Source organism: Crinia signifera, chromosome 5 (genome assembly GCF_055691185.1).
Source record: "Crinia signifera chromosome 5, ASM5569118v1, whole genome shotgun sequence".
Classification (NCBI taxonomy): domain Eukaryota; kingdom Metazoa; phylum Chordata; class Amphibia; order Anura; family Myobatrachidae; genus Crinia; species Crinia signifera.
In genome coordinates this window covers 243,492,622-243,513,633 of record NC_139221.1, presented here as the reverse complement: position 1 = coordinate 243,513,633, position 21,012 = coordinate 243,492,622, and the positions used below count along the sequence as shown (strand labels likewise).

Below are 21,012 nucleotides of genomic sequence, written 5' to 3'. Positions count from 1 at the left end.
TTTTTAATTCTTTAGTAGCCACAGACTCGGCTGAATTAAGTAAACTGTAATAGTCCTCTTCATCCATAGAATAAATGTGCTCGTCCTCTGTAAACATATTTTTAATTTTGGCTGACCTTTTTGATCTGTCACTTATGAGTGGCATCTTAGTGGATGGGCAGCTACCTAAGGGTCCTAACAGATAAAGGTAGACAACAAAAGAATGACCCCACGTGCGCCCTTAAGTTGTGAGCAGCTACTCTATAGCCCCCCCTGTTAGTGGGAGGCGGTGTTTAGAAATGAAAAGAAAGGAGGTATAGAGAGCGCTTTTTAACCACCAATAGATTGTTAAAATACAAAACAGTACAAATATTTTTAAAAAACCAGTGTGCTTTTTATTAGATAATTTTCACATCTGGAAATGATATCCTTTTCGGAAATACAAGCAACCCGACGCGTTTCGTCTTGAAAAAGACTTCATCAGGGGTTTAGTACTGCAGGTGGTAAAACATAACAATGATGGTATATTACATACTGATATTTCCAATACATATACAAAATATGATACAAGTACAAAAATTATATAAGCATTTAATACATTATAAAATAAATCTTTGTTAAAATGGTTAAGAAAATGCGGACCTCTTGGTCCTTAAAACTATATAAGTAGTTTAGGAGAACGAGCACAGAAAAAATAGACAGAATGAAGTGCATATTAGCGTAAACAGAGGGCTTGATAGAAAATAAGATCGAGGGTAAATTGAAGGGTATTGAACATACCATTATGATATTAAAATGCTTGTGCTAGCATGTGTTTCCTCAGATTAGTGTAGACAATAAAGATGTTCTTCAGTAGGGCAGACTCAGAAAATCTGTGGGAGAACCATGCGTTTGATAATGAATATGTATGATGTTCAGGAAGTGAAATAGTTTGAAGGCTACAGGACACATCAAAAAATAGTAATCCATAGCATACCGGTAATGATTTTAACGACTTGTAATGCTCCAAAAATTCCTAGGATTATGGTGACCTCCCTCAATAAGGTACATTTCAGATGGTGACCTCCCTCAATGGGGTAGATTCCTGAAGGGAAAGGTCCTTTTTATAGATACAGTTTTCATTTATACATTTACGTGGAGGTAATTCAAAAGGGTTACCGTACCTAAGGAAAATTCAATATATATACAGGCGTCTAATATCTTGTGTGAAGGCTGTGGTAGTCTTTTCTTCACAGGAATGATTAACTAATAATTATAGAAAAATTAATATAAGCAGTGTTTTAATGCTAATTTATACTGAAAGGCATATAGTGGTTAACATACCCGAATTGTCACTTTTGTAGGGTAAAAGTCGCCCCGGTGTATTCCCAATCTTTGAAGGTCTTGGGATTTTGCTCAGTTTTAAGATTAATGAGGAAAAATTCTGTGTAGGACCCGGTCCAATGATAGGGGTCCACAATATCTGTAATAATGGGCGTTTGAGTATATGGCAACCAGTGTTCATAACACCTAACATGGGTTAGAATATTTACATACCAAATGATCCCTTTGAAACGTAGAAGGCAGAACAGAAGATTCCGTTTCTGTAAATGATTTAAATAGTATCAAATTAGGTATAGTATGTGGTGCGATGCGGCGTCTTATTACTCAAAGGGAAATACTACATTTATAGTATAATTACAAAATCAACAGGTTAATTGCCCATACTTAGGGCTGGTAAAGAGATAAACATTTAATGTGCTTATGTAAATGTGGAATTCTTACCGGGTATATATGCTATTAGTCCTTTGTGTGGCTGTCTCTATGGGCAGTGATTACTTAACAGAAAAGGCTGTAAACAATTTAACCTTAATAGAGAAACTTGCCCTTTAATGGGCTTGTGCAACAAGATAAATAAAATGCATAATTCCTTCAGAGGATATATGCCGGTATTCCTTTAAATGGCTATCCCAATAGACAGTGCTTACTTAACAAACATATGTATAAATAATTTATAAATAATTTAGCCTTAACAGTTTGCAGTTGTGATAAGGTTCTGAATGGGATAAAACCACATTCCTGATGTAGCAACAGTGCCTAAACAGTGTTGCTCTGAATACATAACAATTTGCAACATTTCTAAGACAAGCATGGTGATGGCTCAAACAAACAATGTTGCTCTGAATGAATAACAGTTTATAGTATTTATATGACAAGAATGGTGATGGCTAAAATGGGTTTAATGTACATAGTTAACAGCATTCTAATGACATAGTAACAATGGTTAAACAACACACCACCTCCTCTTACCTGGTCCGAATGAGAAGTGAATCTGTCTGCCAATAATACCAGCTGTTTAAACTGGCTGCCTTATAAGCCTGGGGGCGATGACCTCATTTTCGTGCGTCAGAATTAATGCACTGTATGAATAAGACCCTATTTCTAGGACCTGTGTGATCTATTAGCATATATATTGCTAATAGTGACTGGTGACAGTGAATGTGGGCTTTAAGAATTAGGAGCGCTGAAGTTGTGGTGTTATACTGAGCCTAATAGGACCGCGTGCGTTCCACCTGCGTGTCACTCAGTTTACTTCCGGGAACGCGCTTAGGCACTGATGTAAGCGCATTCCTTTGTTCATATGCTCCTGTGCGCTCCACTAGCGTGTCAGCCCGACGTGCTGGGAGGGGGCTGAGAGCGTGGTCAGCGTTGTCAGTGTCGGTATGTTCACTGGTGACGTTTATGTGGGCGCGCTTCCTAGTTTTCATGCGTTCCATATGCGTGTCAAAGCAGACTTGAGGAGGCTGGACTAAAGATAGTGACAGCGTGTTTCCTGAGGGGAATGAGTTCTACCTGCGGGTCGCGCTGTCTGAATAATTAATGGATGTCAACTCGATGTATTAAAACTTAAGTTATAAAAGGATAAATATTAAATGCAAATGAAACTATTTCTTTGTGAGTGATTTTGACGCTCTGCTAATGGATATGTCACCACTGTAAATGTAAAATGTATAATAAGACAATAATCGGGCTGTGATCTATTAGTTTTACACCCTGGGGAGTGTGTTAGGGAATTAACCCTCACTCATCTAATCGCTACCCAAGGTACCTTTTGTTAAAGGGGCAGCGCAATCCTAAATATTATTTGCCATATATTAGGGGACACATATTGATATATGGGGTGATAGGAGTGGGGGGTAATTATGTATTACTATTTTACCCATCACTAAGGATGATATAAGTGAGTGGGAGGAAGATTAAGGCATATATTCTATCAATACCTTAGTGTGTGAAATTCTAAGGATGTGGGTTTTTATAATATTTGTTAATGGGCTCACTTAAGACCCTTAAGTGATGTGTCTATAGGGAATGGTGCCTATACAGTGAACTAATAGTTAACAATATAATACTAACATTAGTGATGGTCTATAGCGTGCTGATAGCAAGTAGTTTAACTAAGTGTGGATTTTAATGGAACATTGTCCATCTATACCTAGGGGTATAATGATCCAACAAATTTGGTGCCACTGTGTGTGTGCCAGACTCATTGCACTATTACTAGGTGCAATTGAGAAATGTAAATTGATGAGAGGGTTGTGGTGTTATGTTTACCTTACATCATATATTAAACCCATTTTTTACAATTCTTTTAGAGTGAACAATATAATAAAGAGGATGGTATACGAGCATTATGCACCGTGATAATTACACCCGTGTATAAAATTCAGAAAAAAGGTGATAAAGGAGAAAAATGTTTTTGTTAGAAGAATAATTAAATGGCTGGTAAGGTTTAGCTAGGGTGTGGGTAATATTTAACCCAAAAATGATACAATGTCAACGTTCTCATTGAGACCGTTGGGGTGGAGCGTATTCAGGGTGTAAATCCAGAAGGTCTCACGTTTTGCCAACCTGAGGTCTCTATCCCCACCTCTAGGATCCTGACTGATGACTTCAAGAATGGTGAACGTGAAATTAGTGTTGTTCACCTGTGAATCATGTTTGTCTTTGTAGTGCCTGGGAACACTGTGTATAACCAATTTGTGTTTAATGTTCCGCATATGTTCTTGCACTCTAATTTTAATCTGTCTTTTAGTCTTGCCGATATAGGCAAATCCACAGTTACACGTTATCCTGTAGATTACGTAGGTTGAATTACAGGTGGCTGGCTGATTTAGTGTGTATTGTTTTTTGTCAATCTTGCAATTAAATGTTTTTTTCTCCATATGCTTGCAGCAAATGCATTTTTGACATGGGGTACATATGGTTCTCTTTGTGAGAAACCCAGTTGTGTTGCTATTAGTATTTTTGACAGAACCAGATTTGAGTCGACTGGGCGCTACCATGCTTTTCAGGTTGGTGGCTCGTCGGAAGATCAAGTCTGGTTTTTGGGGTAAATGTGGGCCCAGTACATTGTCCTTAAGTAGGATGTCCCAATGTTTGGTTAAAATCCTCTTAATTTGATGATTTTCCTTATTGTATTTAGTGATGAATGATCGTCTGGCTGTGGTTTCTTTGGGTTTGGCCGGTTTTGAGGGGAGGAGAATATCTTCTCTTTTTTTAGTTAAAGCTTTGGTTCTGGCCTCATCAATCTTCTGAGGATGGTATCCCTTTTCAATGAAGCGTTTGGACATCACTGCAGATTGGGATAAGTAGTCTTCAACATGGCTACAGTTCCGTCTCAATCTAACGAACTGGGCGTAAGGGACGCTGTTCTTCCAGTTCGGATGATGGCAACTGTCAAAGGGGATAAAGCTATTACAGTCCACATCTTTGAAGTGAGTCCTAGTGGAGACCAATGTCCCTGGATTTCCCATGAGTTCCAGGTCCAGGTAATCTATGGTTCTTTGGTCCCATTTGTGTGTAAACTTCAAATTAAAATCATTAACCTGAAGCTCAAGCATAAATACTTCGATACTGGCTGGATCACCCTTCCAAATGAAGATCAAATCGTCAATGTATCGTTGATAAAACAGTATGTGGGTTTTATGTGACGATTGGTATATATGTTTCTCTTCCCACATGCCCATTAACAAATTGGCGTATGATGGGGCAAACTTAGTCCCCATAGCAGTACCGTTTACTTGGAGGTAAAAGGTATTATTGAATTCGAAATAATTACGCTTGAGGATGTATTCGATACTGCTGAGGATAAACTGTGTTTCTTCGGGTGAATGATCAGAGGATTTTGATAGTATATATTTGACCGCTTCAATTCCTTTTTCGTGTGGGATTGAGGAATAGAGAGCTTGTACATCCACTGTTAACCAACAGTACTCCTCTTCCCATTTGAACTGCTGTAATTTATTTAACAGAGTTGTGGAATCCTTCAAATGTGAAGCATTCTTTAGCACATAAGGTTGTAATAAAGTGTCGACAAAGTGGGATAGATTGGAACTCAGCGATTGTATCCCCGCCACAATCGGTCTCCCTGGTGGTGATTTTTTGTCCTTGTGGACTTTAGGGATGTGGTAGAACGTGGGTATCCTGGGGTGCTTCACGAAAAGGTAGTCAAATTCTTCTTTGTTAATGTGTGATTTCTTTTTAGCTTCAAGCAGAAGTTCGTACAATTCTTCTTGATATTTCACGGTGGGGTTTTCAGGTAATTCAATATAAGTAATTTCATCATACAACAATTTTTTGGCCTCTTTTAGATAGTTGTCGGTTGATTGTATAACCACTGCTCCCCCTTTATCAGCATTCCTTATGACTATGCTCTCATCCTTCTTAAGTTGTTTGACAGCTGCTTTTTCTTGAGAGGAAAGGTTATTGTTCCCCTGATCCCAAATTTTAATCTTCTTGAAGTCATCGCACACTAAATTGTAGAATATGTCTATGTGGCTGCCTTTAGACTCCACCGGATAGTATTTGGACGGGTTCTTTACCCTAGACATGACTTTATCTTCATTGGGCATGAGGGGGTTTTTCAGGAAGTGGCGTTGTAACGTTAGATTTCTCACGAATTTGTTAAGGTCTATGAATAAGTCAAATTTGTCAACATGGCCATCAGGGGCAAATTTTAATCCTTTGTCAAGAACGGCTATCTGAGCTGCGCATAACTCCCTGTCCGCATTGTTGATGATTCCAGTCTTTTGTTCTGGAAGAATGACTTTCTCTTCTTTGGGCTTCTTTCTGCCCCCTCGACAACCTCTTCTTCTTCCCCATTCAGGGTCCTTTTGGTGCCTTTCGGTGAATCTAGCATGTCCCGCAGGGTTTCTTCCTTCTCCAAAAACGTTAGGCTTTTCTTTCTGCCTAAAAAACGAACCGGGGAATACCTCTCAGGTGTTACAGATCTTTGTCTATAGGGCCTTGTTTCGTAATGATCCCGGTGTTGTGGGGCTCTGCCCCTCTGTTCAACCCATTTGTTACGATGATGTGGTTCATTGAAGTGTAGAGGTGTTCTATAATCATTTCTCCTGGGACCTGACAAGTCTCTTCTAGGTCTTCTATAATTAGTTTCATATTTATTCTCATCTCTATAGACAGGTTTCTGCCACCGCTCCTCATTTTGCCATCTTGGGAAACGTCTATTGGTTATATGATTTCGTTCAGGATTATATACTCTAGGGGTGGTTTGATCATTTCTTCTCTTGTTGTCATTAGACCAATTATGGATCTGTCCTGTTTGATAGTCATTTTTGTCACGTAAAAACTTTTTTTGTTTCCTTGTGAGGATTTCTTCTTCAAGTCTCTCTAGTTTATTGTGTAAATCTGCCGTGTCCCGTTGGAATTCTTCACTATTGGAGAATTTTTCGACCGCTTTGTCGATTTTCAAAATTTCTTCCTCCAAACCGGAAAGTTCTTTCTTTCTTACATTGATAATGAGACTTATCAGATTCCTGGAGCATTCTTCCAAGATATCGTTCCAGTTTTTGATGAATGTCGCCTCGTTATTACCGATATTTGGGGTTTTGGTGAGTCTTAATCCCCTGGGGACGCGTTTAACCTCTAGGTATTTCTCGAGGGTAACTATGTCGTACCAGGTTTTTAATTCTTTAGTAGCCACAGACTCGGCTGAATTAAGTAAACTGTAATAGTCCTCTTCATCCATAGAATAAATGTGCTCGTCCTCTGTAAACATATTTTTAATTTTGGCTGACCTTTTTGATCTGTCACTTATGAGTGGCATCTTAGTGGATGGGCAGCTACCTAAGGGTCCTAACAGATAAAGGTAGACAACAAAAGAATGACCCCACGTGCGCCCTTAAGTTGTGAGCAGCTACTCTATAGCCCCCCCTGTTAGTGGGAGGCGGTGTTTAGAAATGAAAAGAAAGGAGGTATAGAGAGCGCTTTTTAACCACCAATAGATTGTTAAAATACAAAACAGTACAAATATTTTTAAAAAACCAGTGTGCTTTTTATTAGATAATTTTCACATCTGGAAATGATATCCTTTTCGGAAATACAAGCAACCCGACGCGTTTCGTCTTGAAAAAGACTTCATCAGGGGTTTAGTACTGCAGGTGGTAAAACATAACAATGATGGTATATTACATACTGATATTTCCAATACATATACAAAATATGATACAAGTACAAAAATTATATAAGCATTTAATACATTATAAAATAAATCTTTGTTAAAATGGTTAAGAAAATGCGGACCTCTTGGTCCTTAAAACTATATAAGTAGTTTAGGAGAACGAGCACAGAAAAAATAGACAGAATGAAGTGCATATTAGCGTAAACAGAGGGCTTGATAGAAAATAAGATCGAGGGTAAATTGAAGGGTATTGAACATACCATTATGATATTAAAATGCTTGTGCTAGCATGTGTTTCCTCAGATTAGTGTAGACAATAAAGATGTTCTTCAGTAGGGCAGACTCAGAAAATCTGTGGGAGAACCATGCGTTTGATAATGAATATGTATGATGTTCAGGAAGTGAAATAGTTTGAAGGCTACAGGACACATCAAAAAATAGTAATCCATAGCATACCGGTAATGATTTTAACGACTTGTAATGCTCCAAAAATTCCTAGGATTATGGTGACCTCCCTCAATAAGGTAAATTTCAGATGGTGACCTCCCTCAATGGGGTAGATTCCTGAAGGGAAAGGTCCTTTTTATAGATACAGTTTTCATTTATACATTTACGTGGAGGTAATTCAAAAGGGTTACCGTACCTAAGGAAAATTCAATATATATACAGGCGTCTAATATCTTGTGTGAAGGCTGTGGTAGTCTTTTCTTCACAGGAATGATTAACTAATAATTATAGAAAAATTAATATAAGCAGTGTTTTAATGCTAATTTATACTGAAAGGCATATAGTGGTTAACATACCCGAATTGTCACTTTTGTAGGGTAAAAGTCGCCCCGGTGTATTCCCAATCTTTGAAGGTCTTGGGATTTTGCTCAGTTTTAAGATTAATGAGGAAAAATTCTGTGTAGGACCCGGTCCAATGATAGGGGTCCACAATATCTGTAATAATGGGCGTTTGAGTATATGGCAACCAGTGTTCATAACACCTAACATGGGTTAGAATATTTACATACCAAATGATCCCTTTGAAACGTAGAAGGCAGAACAGAAGATTCCGTTTCTGTAAATGATTTAAATAGTATCAAATTAGGTATAGTATGTGGTGCGATGCGGCGTCTTATTACTCAAAGGGAAATACTACATTTATAGTATAATTACAAAATCAACAGGTTAATTGCCCATACTTAGGGCTGGTAAAGAGATAAACATTTAATGTGCTTATGTAAATGTGGAATTCTTACCGGGTATATATGCTATTAGTCCTTTGTGTGGCTGTCTCTATGGGCAGTGATTACTTAACAGAAAAGGCTGTAAACAATTTAACCTTAATAGAGAAACTTGCCCTTTAATGGGCTTGTGCAACAAGATAAATAAAATGCATAATTCCTTCAGAGGATATATGCCGGTATTCCTTTAAATGGCTATCCCAATAGACAGTGCTTACTTAACAAACATATGTATAAATAATTTATAAATAATTTAGCCTTAACAGTTTGCAGTTGTGATAAGGTTCTGAATGGGATAAAACCACATTCCTGATGTAGCAACAGTGCCTAAACAGTGTTGCTCTGAATACATAACAATTTGCAACATTTCTAAGACAAGCATGGTGATGGCTCAAACAAACAATGTTGCTCTGAATGAATAACAGTTTATAGTATTTATATGACAAGAATGGTGATGGCTAAAATGGGTTTAATGTACATAGTTAACAGCATTCTAATGACATAGTAACAATGGTTAAACAACACACCACCTCCTCTTACCTGGTCCGAATGAGAAGTGAATCTGTCTGCCAATAATACCAGCTGTTTAAACTGGCTGCCTTATAAGCCTGGGGGCGATGACCTCATTTTCGTGCGTCAGAATTAATGCACTGTATGAATAAGACCCTATTTCTAGGACCTGTGTGATCTATTAGCATATATATTGCTAATAGTGACTGGTGACAGTGAATGTGGGCTTTAAGAATTAGGAGCGCTGAAGTTGTGGTGTTATACTGAGCCTAATAGGACCGCGTGCGTTCCACCTGCGTGTCACTCAGTTTACTTCCGGGAACGCGCTTAGGCACTGATGTAAGCGCATTCCTTTGTTCATATGCTCCTGTGCGCTCCACTAGCGTGTCAGCCCGACGTGCTGGGAGGGGGCTGAGAGCGTGGTCAGCGTTGTCAGTGTCGGTATGTTCACTGGTGACGTTTATGTGGGCGCGCTTCCTAGTTTTCATGCGTTCCATATGCGTGTCAAAGCAGACTTGAGGAGGCTGGACTAAAGATAGTGACAGCGTGTTTCCTGAGGGGAATGAGTTCTACCTGCGGGTCGCGCTGTCTGAATAATTAATGGATGTCAACTCGATGTATTAAAACTTAAGTTATAAAAGGATAAATATTAAATGCAAATGAAACTATTTCTTTGTGAGTGATTTTGACGCTCTGCTAATGGATATGTCACCACTGTAAATGTAAAATGTATAATAAGACAATAATCGGGCTGTGATCTATTAGTTTTACACCCTGGGGAGTGTGTTAGGGAATTAACCCTCACTCATCTAATCGCTACCCAAGGTACCTTTTGTTAAAGGGGCAGCGCAATCCTAAATATTATTTGCCATATATTAGGGGACACATATTGATATATGGGGTGATAGGAGTGGGGGGTAATTATGTATTACTATTTTACCCATCACTAAGGATGATATAAGTGAGTGGGAGGAAGATTAAGGCATATATTCTATCAATACCTTAGTGTGTGAAATTCTAAGGATGTGGGTTTTTATAATATTTGTTAATGGGCTCACTTAAGACCCTTAAGTGATGTGTCTATAGGGAATGGTGCCTATACAGTGAACTAATAGTTAACAATATAATACTAACATTAGTGATGGTCTATAGCGTGCTGATAGCAAGTAGTTTAACTAAGTGTGGATTTTAATGGAACATTGTCCATCTATACCTAGGGGTATAATGATCCAACAAATTTGGTGCCACTGTGTGTGTGCCAGACTCATTGCACTATTACTAGGTGCAATTGAGAAATGTAAATTGATGAGAGGGTTGTGGTGTTATGTTTACCTTACATCATATATTAAACCCATTTTTTACAATTCTTTTAGAGTGAACAATATAATAAAGAGGATGGTATACGAGCATTATGCACCGTGATAATTACACCCGTGTATAAAATTCAGAAAAAAGGTGATAAAGGAGAAAAATGTTTTTGTTAGAAGAATAATTAAATGGCTGGTAAGGTTTAGCTAGGGTGTGGGTAATATTTAACCCAAAAATGATACAATGTCAACGTTCTCATTGAGACCGTTGGGGTGGAGCGTATTCAGGGTGTAAATCCAGAAGGTCTCACGTTTTGCCAACCTGAGGTCTCTATCCCCACCTCTAGGATCCTGACTGATGACTTCAAGAATGGTGAACGTGAAATTAGTGTTGTTCACCTGTGAATCATGTTTGTCTTTGTAGTGCCTGGGAACACTGTGTATAACCAATTTGTGTTTAATGTTCCGCATATGTTCTTGCACTCTAATTTTAATCTGTCTTTTAGTCTTGCCGATATAGGCAAATCCACAGTTACACGTTATCCTGTAGATTACGTAGGTTGAATTACAGGTGGCTGGCTGATTTAGTGTGTATTGTTTTTTGTCAATCTTGCAATTAAATGTTTTTTTCTCCATATGCTTGCAGCAAATGCATTTTTGACATGGGGTACATATGGTTCTCTTTGTGAGAAACCCAGTTGTGTTGCTATTAGTATTTTTGACAGAACCAGATTTGAGTCGACTGGGCGCTACCATGCTTTTCAGGTTGGTGGCTCGTCGGAAGATCAAGTCTGGTTTTTGGGGTAAATGTGGGCCCAGTACATTGTCCTTAAGTAGGATGTCCCAATGTTTGGTTAAAATCCTCTTAATTTGATGATTTTCCTTATTGTATTTAGTGATGAATGATCGTCTGGCTGTGGTTTCTTTGGGTTTGGCCGGTTTTGAGGGGAGGAGAATATCTTCTCTTTTTTTAGTTAAAGCTTTGGTTCTGGCCTCATCAATCTTCTGAGGATGGTATCCCTTTTCAATGAAGCGTTTGGACATCACTGCAGATTGGGATAAGTAGTCTTCAACATGGCTACAGTTCCGTCTCAATCTAACGAACTGGGCGTAAGGGACGCTGTTCTTCCAGTTCGGATGATGGCAACTGTCAAAGGGGATAAAGCTATTACAGTCCACATCTTTGAAGTGAGTCCTAGTGGAGACCAATGTCCCTGGATTTCCCATGAGTTCCAGGTCCAGGTAATCTATGGTTCTTTGGTCCCATTTGTGTGTAAACTTCAAATTAAAATCATTAACCTGAAGCTCAAGCATAAATACTTCGATACTGGCTGGATCACCCTTCCAAATGAAGATCAAATCGTCAATGTATCGTTGATAAAACAGTATGTGGGTTTTATGTGACGATTGGTATATATGTTTCTCTTCCCACATGCCCATTAACAAATTGGCGTATGATGGGGCAAACTTAGTCCCCATAGCAGTACCGTTTACTTGGAGGTAAAAGGTATTATTGAATTCGAAATAATTACGCTTGAGGATGTATTCGATACTGCTGAGGATAAACTGTGTTTCTTCGGGTGAATGATCAGAGGATTTTGATAGTATATATTTGACCGCTTCAATTCCTTTTTCGTGTGGGATTGAGGAATAGAGAGCTTGTACATCCACTGTTAACCAACAGTACTCCTCTTCCCATTTGAACTGCTGTAATTTATTTAACAGAGTTGTGGAATCCTTCAAATGTGAAGCATTCTTTAGCACATAAGGTTGTAATAAAGTGTCGACAAAGTGGGATAGATTGGAACTCAGCGATTGTATCCCCGCCACAATCGGTCTCCCTGGTGGTGATTTTTTGTCCTTGTGGACTTTAGGGATGTGGTAGAACGTGGGTATCCTGGGGTGCTTCACGAAAAGGTAGTCAAATTCTTCTTTGTTAATGTGTGATTTCTTTTTAGCTTCAAGCAGAAGTTCGTACAATTCTTCTTGATATTTCACGGTGGGGTTTTCAGGTAATTCAATATAAGTAATTTCATCATACAACAATTTTTTGGCCTCTTTTAGATAGTTGTCGGTTGATTGTATAACCACTGCTCCCCCTTTATCAGCATTCCTTATGACTATGCTCTCATCCTTCTTAAGTTGTTTGACAGCTGCTTTTTCTTGAGAGGAAAGGTTATTGTTCCCCTGATCCCAAATTTTAATCTTCTTGAAGTCATCGCACACTAAATTGTAGAATATGTCTATGTGGCTGCCTTTAATACCGGATAGTATTTGGACGGGTTCTTTACCCTAGACATGACTTTATCTTCATTGGGCATGAGGGGGTTTTTCAGGAAGTGGCGTTGTAACGTTAGATTTCTCACGAATTTGTTAAGGTCTATGAATAAGTCAAATTTGTCAACATGGCCATCAGGGGCAAATTTTAATCCTTTGTCAAGAACGGCTATCTGAGCTGCGCATAACTCCCTGTCCGCATTGTTGATGATTCCAGTCTTTTGTTCTGGAAGAATGACTTTCTCTTCTTTGGGCTTCTTTCTGCCCCCTCGACAACCTCTTCTTCTTCCCCATTCAGGGTCCTTTTGGTGCCTTTCGGTGAATCTAGCATGTCCCGCAGGGTTTCTTCCTTCTCCAAAAACGTTAGGCTTTTCTTTCTGCCTAAAAAACGAACCGGGGAATACCTCTCAGGTGTTACAGATCTTTGTCTATAGGGCCTTGTTTCGTAATGATCCCGGTGTTGTGGGGCTCTGCCCCTCTGTTCAACCCATTTGTTACGATGATGTGGTTCATTGAAGTGTAGAGGTGTTCTATAATCATTTCTCCTGGGACCTGACAAGTCTCTTCTAGGTCTTCTATAATTAGTTTCATATTTATTCTCATCTCTATAGACAGGTTTCTGCCACCGCTCCTCATTTTGCCATCTTGGGAAACGTCTATTGGTTATATGATTTCGTTCAGGATTATATACTCTAGGGGTGGTTTGATCATTTCTTCTCTTGTTGTCATTAGACCAATTATGGATCTGTCCTGTTTGATAGTCATTTTTGTCACGTAAAAACTTTTTTTGTTTCCTTGTGAGGATTTCTTCTTCAAGTCTCTCTAGTTTATTGTGTAAATCTGCCGTGTCCCGTTGGAATTCTTCACTATTGGAGAATTTTTCGACCGCTTTGTCGATTTTCAAAATTTCTTCCTCCAAACCGGAAAGTTCTTTCTTTCTTACATTGATAATGAGACTTATCAGATTCCTGGAGCATTCTTCCAAGATATCGTTCCAGTTTTTGATGAATGTCGCCTCGTTATTACCGATATTTGGGGTTTTGGTGAGTCTTAATCCCCTGGGGACGCGTTTAACCTCTAGGTATTTCTCGAGGGTAACTATGTCGTACCAGGTTTTTAATTCTTTAGTAGCCACAGACTCGGCTGAATTAAGTAAACTGTAATAGTCCTCTTCATCCATAGAATAAATGTGCTCGTCCTCTGTAAACATATTTTTAATTTTGGCTGACCTTTTTGATCTGTCACTTATGAGTGGCATCTTAGTGGATGGGCAGCTACCTAAGGGTCCTAACAGATAAAGGTAGACAACAAAAGAATGACCCCACGTGCGCCCTTAAGTTGTGAGCAGCTACTCTATAGCCCCCCCTGTTAGTGGGAGGCGGTGTTTAGAAATGAAAAGAAAGGAGGTATAGAGAGCGCTTTTTAACCACCAATAGATTGTTAAAATACAAAACAGTACAAATATTTTTAAAAAACCAGTGTGCTTTTTATTAGATAATTTTCACATCTGGAAATGATATCCTTTTCGGAAATACAAGCAACCCGACGCGTTTCGTCTTGAAAAAGACTTCATCAGGGGTTTAGTACTGCAGGTGGTAAAACATAACAATGATGGTATATTACATACTGATATTTCCAATACATATACAAAATATGATACAAGTACAAAAATTATATAAGCATTTAATACATTATAAAATAAATCTTTGTTAAAATGGTTAAGAAAATGCGGACCTCTTGGTCCTTAAAACTATATAAGTAGTTTAGGAGAACGAGCACAGAAAAAATAGACAGAATGAAGTGCATATTAGCGTAAACAGAGGGCTTGATAGAAAATAAGATCGAGGGTAAATTGAAGGGTATTGAACATACCATTATGATATTAAAATGCTTGTGCTAGCATGTGTTTCCTCAGATTAGTGTAGACAATAAAGATGTTCTTCAGTAGGGCAGACTCAGAAAATCTGTGGGAGAACCATGCGTTTGATAATGAATATGTATGATGTTCAGGAAGTGAAATAGTTTGAAGGCTACAGGACACATCAAAAAATAGTAATCCATAGCATACCGGTAATGATTTTAACGACTTGTAATGCTCCAAAAATTCCTAGGATTATGGTGACCTCCCTCAATAAGGTAAATTTCAGATGGTGACCTCCCTCAATGGGGTAGATTCCTGAAGGGAAAGGTCCTTTTTATAGATACAGTTTTCATTTATACATTTACGTGGAGGTAATTCAAAAGGGTTACCGTACCTAAGGAAAATTCAATATATATACAGGCGTCTAATATCTTGTGTGAAGGCTGTGGTAGTCTTTTCTTCACAGGAATGATTAACTAATAATTATAGAAAAATTAATATAAGCAGTGTTTTAATGCTAATTTATACTGAAAGGCATATAGTGGTTAACATACCCGAATTGTCACTTTTGTAGGGTAAAAGTCGCCCCGGTGTATTCCCAATCTTTGAAGGTCTTGGGATTTTGCTCAGTTTTAAGATTAATGAGGAAAAATTCTGTGTAGGACCCGGTCCAATGATAGGGGTCCACAATATCTGTAATAATGGGCGTTTGAGTATATGGCAACCAGTGTTCATAACACCTAACATGGGTTAGAATATTTACATACCAAATGATCCCTTTGAAACGTAGAAGGCAGAACAGAAGATTCCGTTTCTGTAAATGATTTAAATAGTATCAAATTAGGTATAGTATGTGGTGCGATGCGGCGTCTTATTACTCAAAGGGAAATACTACATTTATAGTATAATAACAAAATCAACAGGTTAATTGCCCATACTTAGGGCTGGTAAAGAGATAAACATTTAATGTGCTTATGTAAATGTGGAATTCTTACCGGGTATATATGCTATTAGTCCTTTGTGTGGCTGTCTCTATGGGCAGTGATTACTTAACAGAAAAGGCTGTAAACAATTTAACCTTAATAGAGAAACTTGCCCTTTAACCCCTTCCTGACAGAGCTAGTTTTTGCGTTCCTGACAGAGCCATTTTTTTCAAATCTGACATGTCTCACTTAAGTGGGGATAACTTTTTTTTGCTTTTACTTATCCCAGTGATTTTGAGATTTTTTTTTCGTGACACATTGTACTTCAAATTAGTGGTAAATTTGGGTCGATACAGTCTGTGTTTTTTTGTGAAAAATACCAAAATATCGTGAAAAAATGGAAAATTTTGCGATTTGCAAAATGTTAAATTTTCTGCTTGTGAGACAAATAATCTTACCACTCAAAATAGTGAATAACTAACATAGACCATATGTCTACTTTATGTTGACATCATTATTTCAACTTCCTTTTAATTTTTTGGGACACTAGGAGGCTTACAATATGAATAGCAAATTCTCAAATTTTCAAGAAAATTTCAAACACTGATTTTTTTAGGGACCAGTTCAGTTCTGATGTGACTTTGAGGGACTTGTATGTGAGACACCCCCATAAATGATGCCATTTCAAAAACTGCACCCCTCACAGTATTCAAAACAGCATTTTGGAAGTTTGTTAACCCTTTAGGTGTTTCACAGGAATTAAAACAAAGTGTAGGTGAAATTTCAAAATTTCTTTTTTTTTGCAGATTTGCAATTTTAATACATTTTTCTAAGGAACACAGTACACTTTACTAGAGAAATGTGACTGAAAATTGATTCCCACAATTCTTTTGTTTTCATAAATATCCTATATGTGGCCCTAGTGTGCACGGTGACCAAACCACAGGCTTCATAATAGAAGGAGCACCTACTTGATTTTGGAGCCTCCTTTTTATGAGATTATTTTTTAGGCACCATGTAGGTTTCTAGGCACCATAAGATGCTAAAAGTTAGGAACCCCCCCACAAGTGACCCCATTTTGCAAACTACACCCCTCAGGGAATTCATCTATGGGTATAGTGTACATTTCAAACCCCCAGGGGTTTCACCAATTGTGGTACAACTGGGCAGTGAAAATGAAAAATTATTTTTTTTTACACAAAAATACAGTTCTGGCTCCAAATTTGTCATTTTCAGAAGGTATGAAGGAGACAAAGCACCCCAAAATCTGTGCCCCAATTTCTCCCGAGTACGGCAATGCCTCACATGTGACCAAAAAATACCAGTTGGGTGCATGGCAGGACTCAGAACGGAAGGAGTGATTTTTGGATTTTGCAGCTCAGATTCTGGTGGAATTTTGGTGGGTGCTATGTCGCATTAGCAAGACCCCCAAAGCACCAATACAGTGGAACCCCCCCACAAGTCACCCCATTTTGAAAACTACACCCCTCAGGGAATTCATCTAGGGGTATAGTGTACATTTCAAACCCCCAGGGGTTTCACCAATTTTGATACAAGTGGGCAGTGAAAATGAAAAATTACATTTTTTTACACAAAAATGCAGTTCTGGCTCAAAATTTTTCATTTTCAGAAGGTATGAAGGAGAAAAAGCACCCCAAAATCTGTGCCCCAATTTCTCCCGAGTACGGCAATGCCTCACATGTGACCAAAAAATACCAGTTGGGTGCATGGCAGGACTCAGAAGGGAAGGAGTGATTTTTGGATTTTGCAGCACAGATTCTGGTGGAATGAATGGTGGGTGCTATGTTGCACCAATACAGTGGAACCCCCCCACAAGTCACCCCATTTTGCAAAGTACACCCCTCAGGGAATTCATCTAGGGGTATAGTGTACATTTCAAACCCCCAGGGGTTTCACCAATTTTGATACAAGTGGGCAGTGAAAATGAAAAATTACATTTTTTTACACAAAAATGCAGTTCTGGCTCAAAATTTTTCATTTTCAGAAGGTATGAAGGAGAAAAAGCACCCCAAAATCTGTGCCCCAATTTCTCCCGAGTACGGAAATGCCTCACATGTGACCAAAAAATACCATTTGGGTGCATGGCAGGACTCAGAACGGAAGGAGTGATTTTTGGATTTTGCAGCTCAGATTCTGGTGGAATTTTGGTGGGTGCTATGTCGCATTAGCAAGACCCCCCAAGCACCAATACAGTGGAACCCCCCCACAAGTCACCCCATTTTGAAAACTACACCCCTCAGGGAATTCATCTAGGGGTATAGTGTACATTTCAAACCCCCAGGGGTTTCACCAATTTTGATACAAGTGGGCAGTAAACATGAAAAATTACATTTTTTACACAAAAATGCAGTTCTGGCTCAAAATTTTTCATTTTCAGAAGGTATGAAGGAGAAAAAGCACCCCAAAATCTGTGCCCCAATTTCTCCCGAGTACGGCAATGCCTCACATGTGACCAAAAAATACCAGTTGGGTGCATGGCAGGACTCAGAACGGAAGGAGTGATTTTTGGATTTTGCAGCTCAGATTCTGGTGGAATTTTGGTGGGTGCTATGTCGCATTAGCAAGACCCCCCAAGCACCAATACAGTGGAACCCCCCCACAAGTCACCCCATTTTGAAAACTACACCCCTCAGGGAATTCATCTAGGGGTATAGTGTACATTTCAAACCCCCAGGGGTTTCACCAATTTTGATACAAGTGGGCAGTGAAAATGAAAAATTACATTTTTTTACACAAAAATGCAGTTCTGGCTCAAAATTTTTCATTTTCAGAAGGTATGAAGGAGAAAAAGCACCCCAAAATCTGTGCCCCAATTTCTACCGAGTACGGAAATGCCTCACATGTGACCAAAAAATACCAGTTGGGTGCATGGCAGGACTCAGAACGGAAGGAGTGATTTTTGGATTTTGCAGCACAGATTTTGGTGGAATGAATGGTGGGTGCTATGTTGCACCAATACAGTGGAACCCCCCCACAAGTCACCCCATTTTGCAAAGTACACCCCTCAGGGAATTCATCTAGGGGTATAGTGTACATTTCAAACCCCCAGGGGTTTCACCAATTTTGATACAAGTGGGCAGTGAAAATGAAAAATTACATTTTTTTACACAAAAATGCAGTTCTGGCTCAAAATTTTTCATTTTCAGAAGGTATGAAGGAGACAAAGCACCCCAAAATCTGTGCCCCAATTTCTCCCGAGTACGGCAATGCCTCACATGTGACCAAAAAATACCATTTGGGTGCATGGCAGGACTCAGAAGGGAAGGAGTGATTTTTGGATTTTGCAGCTCAGATTCTGGTGGAATTTTGGTGGGTGCTATGTCGCATTAGCAAGACCCCCCAAGCACCAATACAGTGGAACCCCCCCACAAGTCACCCCATTTTGCAAACTACACCCCTCAGGGAATTCATCTAGGGGTATAGTGTACATTTCAAACCCCCAGGGGTTTCACCAATTTTGATACAAGTGGGCAGTGAACATGAAAAATTACATTTTTTACACAAAAATGCAGTTCTGGCTCAAAATTTTTCATTTTCAGAAGGTATGAAGGAGAAAAAGCACCCCAAAATCTGTGCCCCAATTTCTCCCGAGTACGGCAATGCCTCACATGTGACCAAAAAATACCAGTTGGGTGCATGGCAGGACTCAAAAGGGAAGGAGTGATTTTTGGATTTTGCAGCTCAGATTCTGGTGGAATTTTGGTGGGTGCTATGTCGCATTAGCAAGACCCCCCAAGCACCAATACAGTGGAACCCCCCCACAAGTGACCCCATTTTGCAAACTACACCCCTCAGGGAATTCATCTAGGGGTATAGTGTACATTTCAAACCCCCAGGGGTTTCACCAATTTTGATACAAGTGGGCAGTGAACATGAAAAATTACATTTTTTACACAAAAATGCAGTTCTGGCTCAAAATTTTTCATTTTCAGAAGGTATGAAGGAGAAAAAGCACCCCAAAATCTGTGCCCCAATTTCTCCCGAGTACGGCAATGCCTCACATGTGACCAAAAAATACCAGTTGGGTGCATGGCAGGACTCAGAAGGGAAGGAGTGATTTTTGGATTTTGCAGCACAGATTCTGGTGGAATGAATGGTGGGTGCTATGTTGCACCAATACAGTGGAACCCCCCCCACAAGTCACCCCATTTTGCAAACTACACCCCTCAGGGAATTCATCTAGGGGTATAGTGTACATTTCAAACCCCCAGGGGTTTCACCAATTTTGATACAAGTGGGCAGTGAACATGAAAAATTACATTTTTTTACACAAAAATGCAGTTCTGGCTCAAAATTTTTCATTTTCAGAAGGAATGAAGGAGACAAAGCACCCCAAAATCTGTGCCCCAATTTCTACCGAGTACGGCAATGCCTCATGTGTGACCAAAAAGTGGCAGGACTCAGAAGGGAAGGAGTGATATTTGGATTTTGCAGCACAAATTCTGGTGGAATGATGGTGGGTGCTATGTCGCATTAGCAAGACCCCCAAAGCACCAATACAGTGGAACCCCCCCACAAGTGACCCCATTTTGCAAACTACACCCCTCAGGGAATTCATCTAGGGGTATAGTGTACATTTCAAACCCCCAGGGGTTTCACCAATTGTGATAAAACTGGGCAGTGAACATGAAAAATTACATTTTTTTACACAAAAATGCAGTTCTGGCTCAAAATTTTTCATTTTCACAAGGAATGAAGGAGACAAAGCACCCCAAAATCTGTGCCCCAATTTCTCCCGAGTACGGCAATGCCTCACATGTGACCAAAAAATACCAGTTGGGTGCATGGCAGGACTCAGAAGGGAAGGAGTGATTTTTGGATTTTGCGGCTCAGATTCTGGTGGAATGAATGGTGGGTGCTATGTGGCATTAGCAAGACCCCCGAAGCACGGTGAAATTATGAACCTAATATTCCATAGATGTGTGGTATATTTTAAAACACTCCTTTATACATAGGCCGGGTTTGTCGGGGCAAGTGTCACACTGGAAAATAGTTTGCTTTCTTATTCCCTTTTTATAGCAAACTTTGCACCTTTTTTGTGTCCTGCCCTTTTTTCCAGTGGAGGGGATTTCATCAGGAAAATGCTGCCCTGGTACAATACGGGGGCCAGTACTAGAAGTACTGGGGCCCTCTGCCTGCTGGTTCCCAAATATTAGGCCCTTTATGACTTCCTCTTGAAAGTGCATAAATGTCCCCCTCTGGCCGGTAGAACGGAATAGCACGTAAGCGTTATACAGTGCCATCTGGATGATATACACGGCCACCTTCTTGTACCAGATTTTTGTTTTCCGCAGGGCACTGTACGGCTTCAGTACCTGATCTGAAAGATCCACTCCGCCCATGTACCTATTGTAATCCAGGATACAATTAGGTTTGGAGGTGTGGGTACTGGTACCTCGTACAGGGACGGAGGTGGTACTGTCTCCGTGAATTGTTGTCAGTATAA

The 21,012-nt window shown here is 39.4% G+C and overlaps 3 long non-coding RNA genes across 5 annotated transcripts; all 3 read right to left on the bottom strand.

Annotated features, from left to right (window-relative positions):
* Positions 1–351: 351 nt before the first annotated feature.
* On the bottom strand, positions 352–1,565 carry LOC146079669 (uncharacterized). 3 transcript variants are annotated; one of them, XR_014474686.1, is made up of 4 exons: positions 1,516–1,565; positions 1,303–1,441; positions 760–851; positions 352–473 (listed from the first exon to the last, which is right to left on the bottom strand). It is a non-coding gene; the product is annotated as an uncharacterized LOC146079669 (long non-coding RNA). The 3 variants fall into 3 exon arrangements; XR_014474685.1 differs by having other exon boundaries at positions 382–851; XR_014474684.1 differs by lacking the exons at positions 352–473; positions 760–851 and adding an exon at positions 1,147–1,224.
* Positions 1,566–7,290: 5,725 nt separating this feature from the next.
* On the bottom strand, positions 7,291–8,504 carry LOC146079667 (uncharacterized). The gene is made up of 6 exons (XR_014474683.1): positions 8,455–8,504; positions 8,242–8,380; positions 8,082–8,163; positions 7,895–8,002; positions 7,699–7,790; positions 7,291–7,412 (listed from the first exon to the last, which is right to left on the bottom strand). It is a non-coding gene; the product is annotated as an uncharacterized LOC146079667 (long non-coding RNA).
* A 5,721-nt stretch (positions 8,505–14,225) lies between these two features.
* Positions 14,226–15,439, bottom strand: LOC146079666 (uncharacterized). The gene is made up of 6 exons (XR_014474682.1): positions 15,390–15,439; positions 15,177–15,315; positions 15,017–15,098; positions 14,830–14,937; positions 14,634–14,725; positions 14,226–14,347 (listed from the first exon to the last, which is right to left on the bottom strand). It is a non-coding gene; the product is annotated as an uncharacterized LOC146079666 (long non-coding RNA).
* Between the last annotated feature and the right edge of the window lie 5,573 nt (positions 15,440–21,012).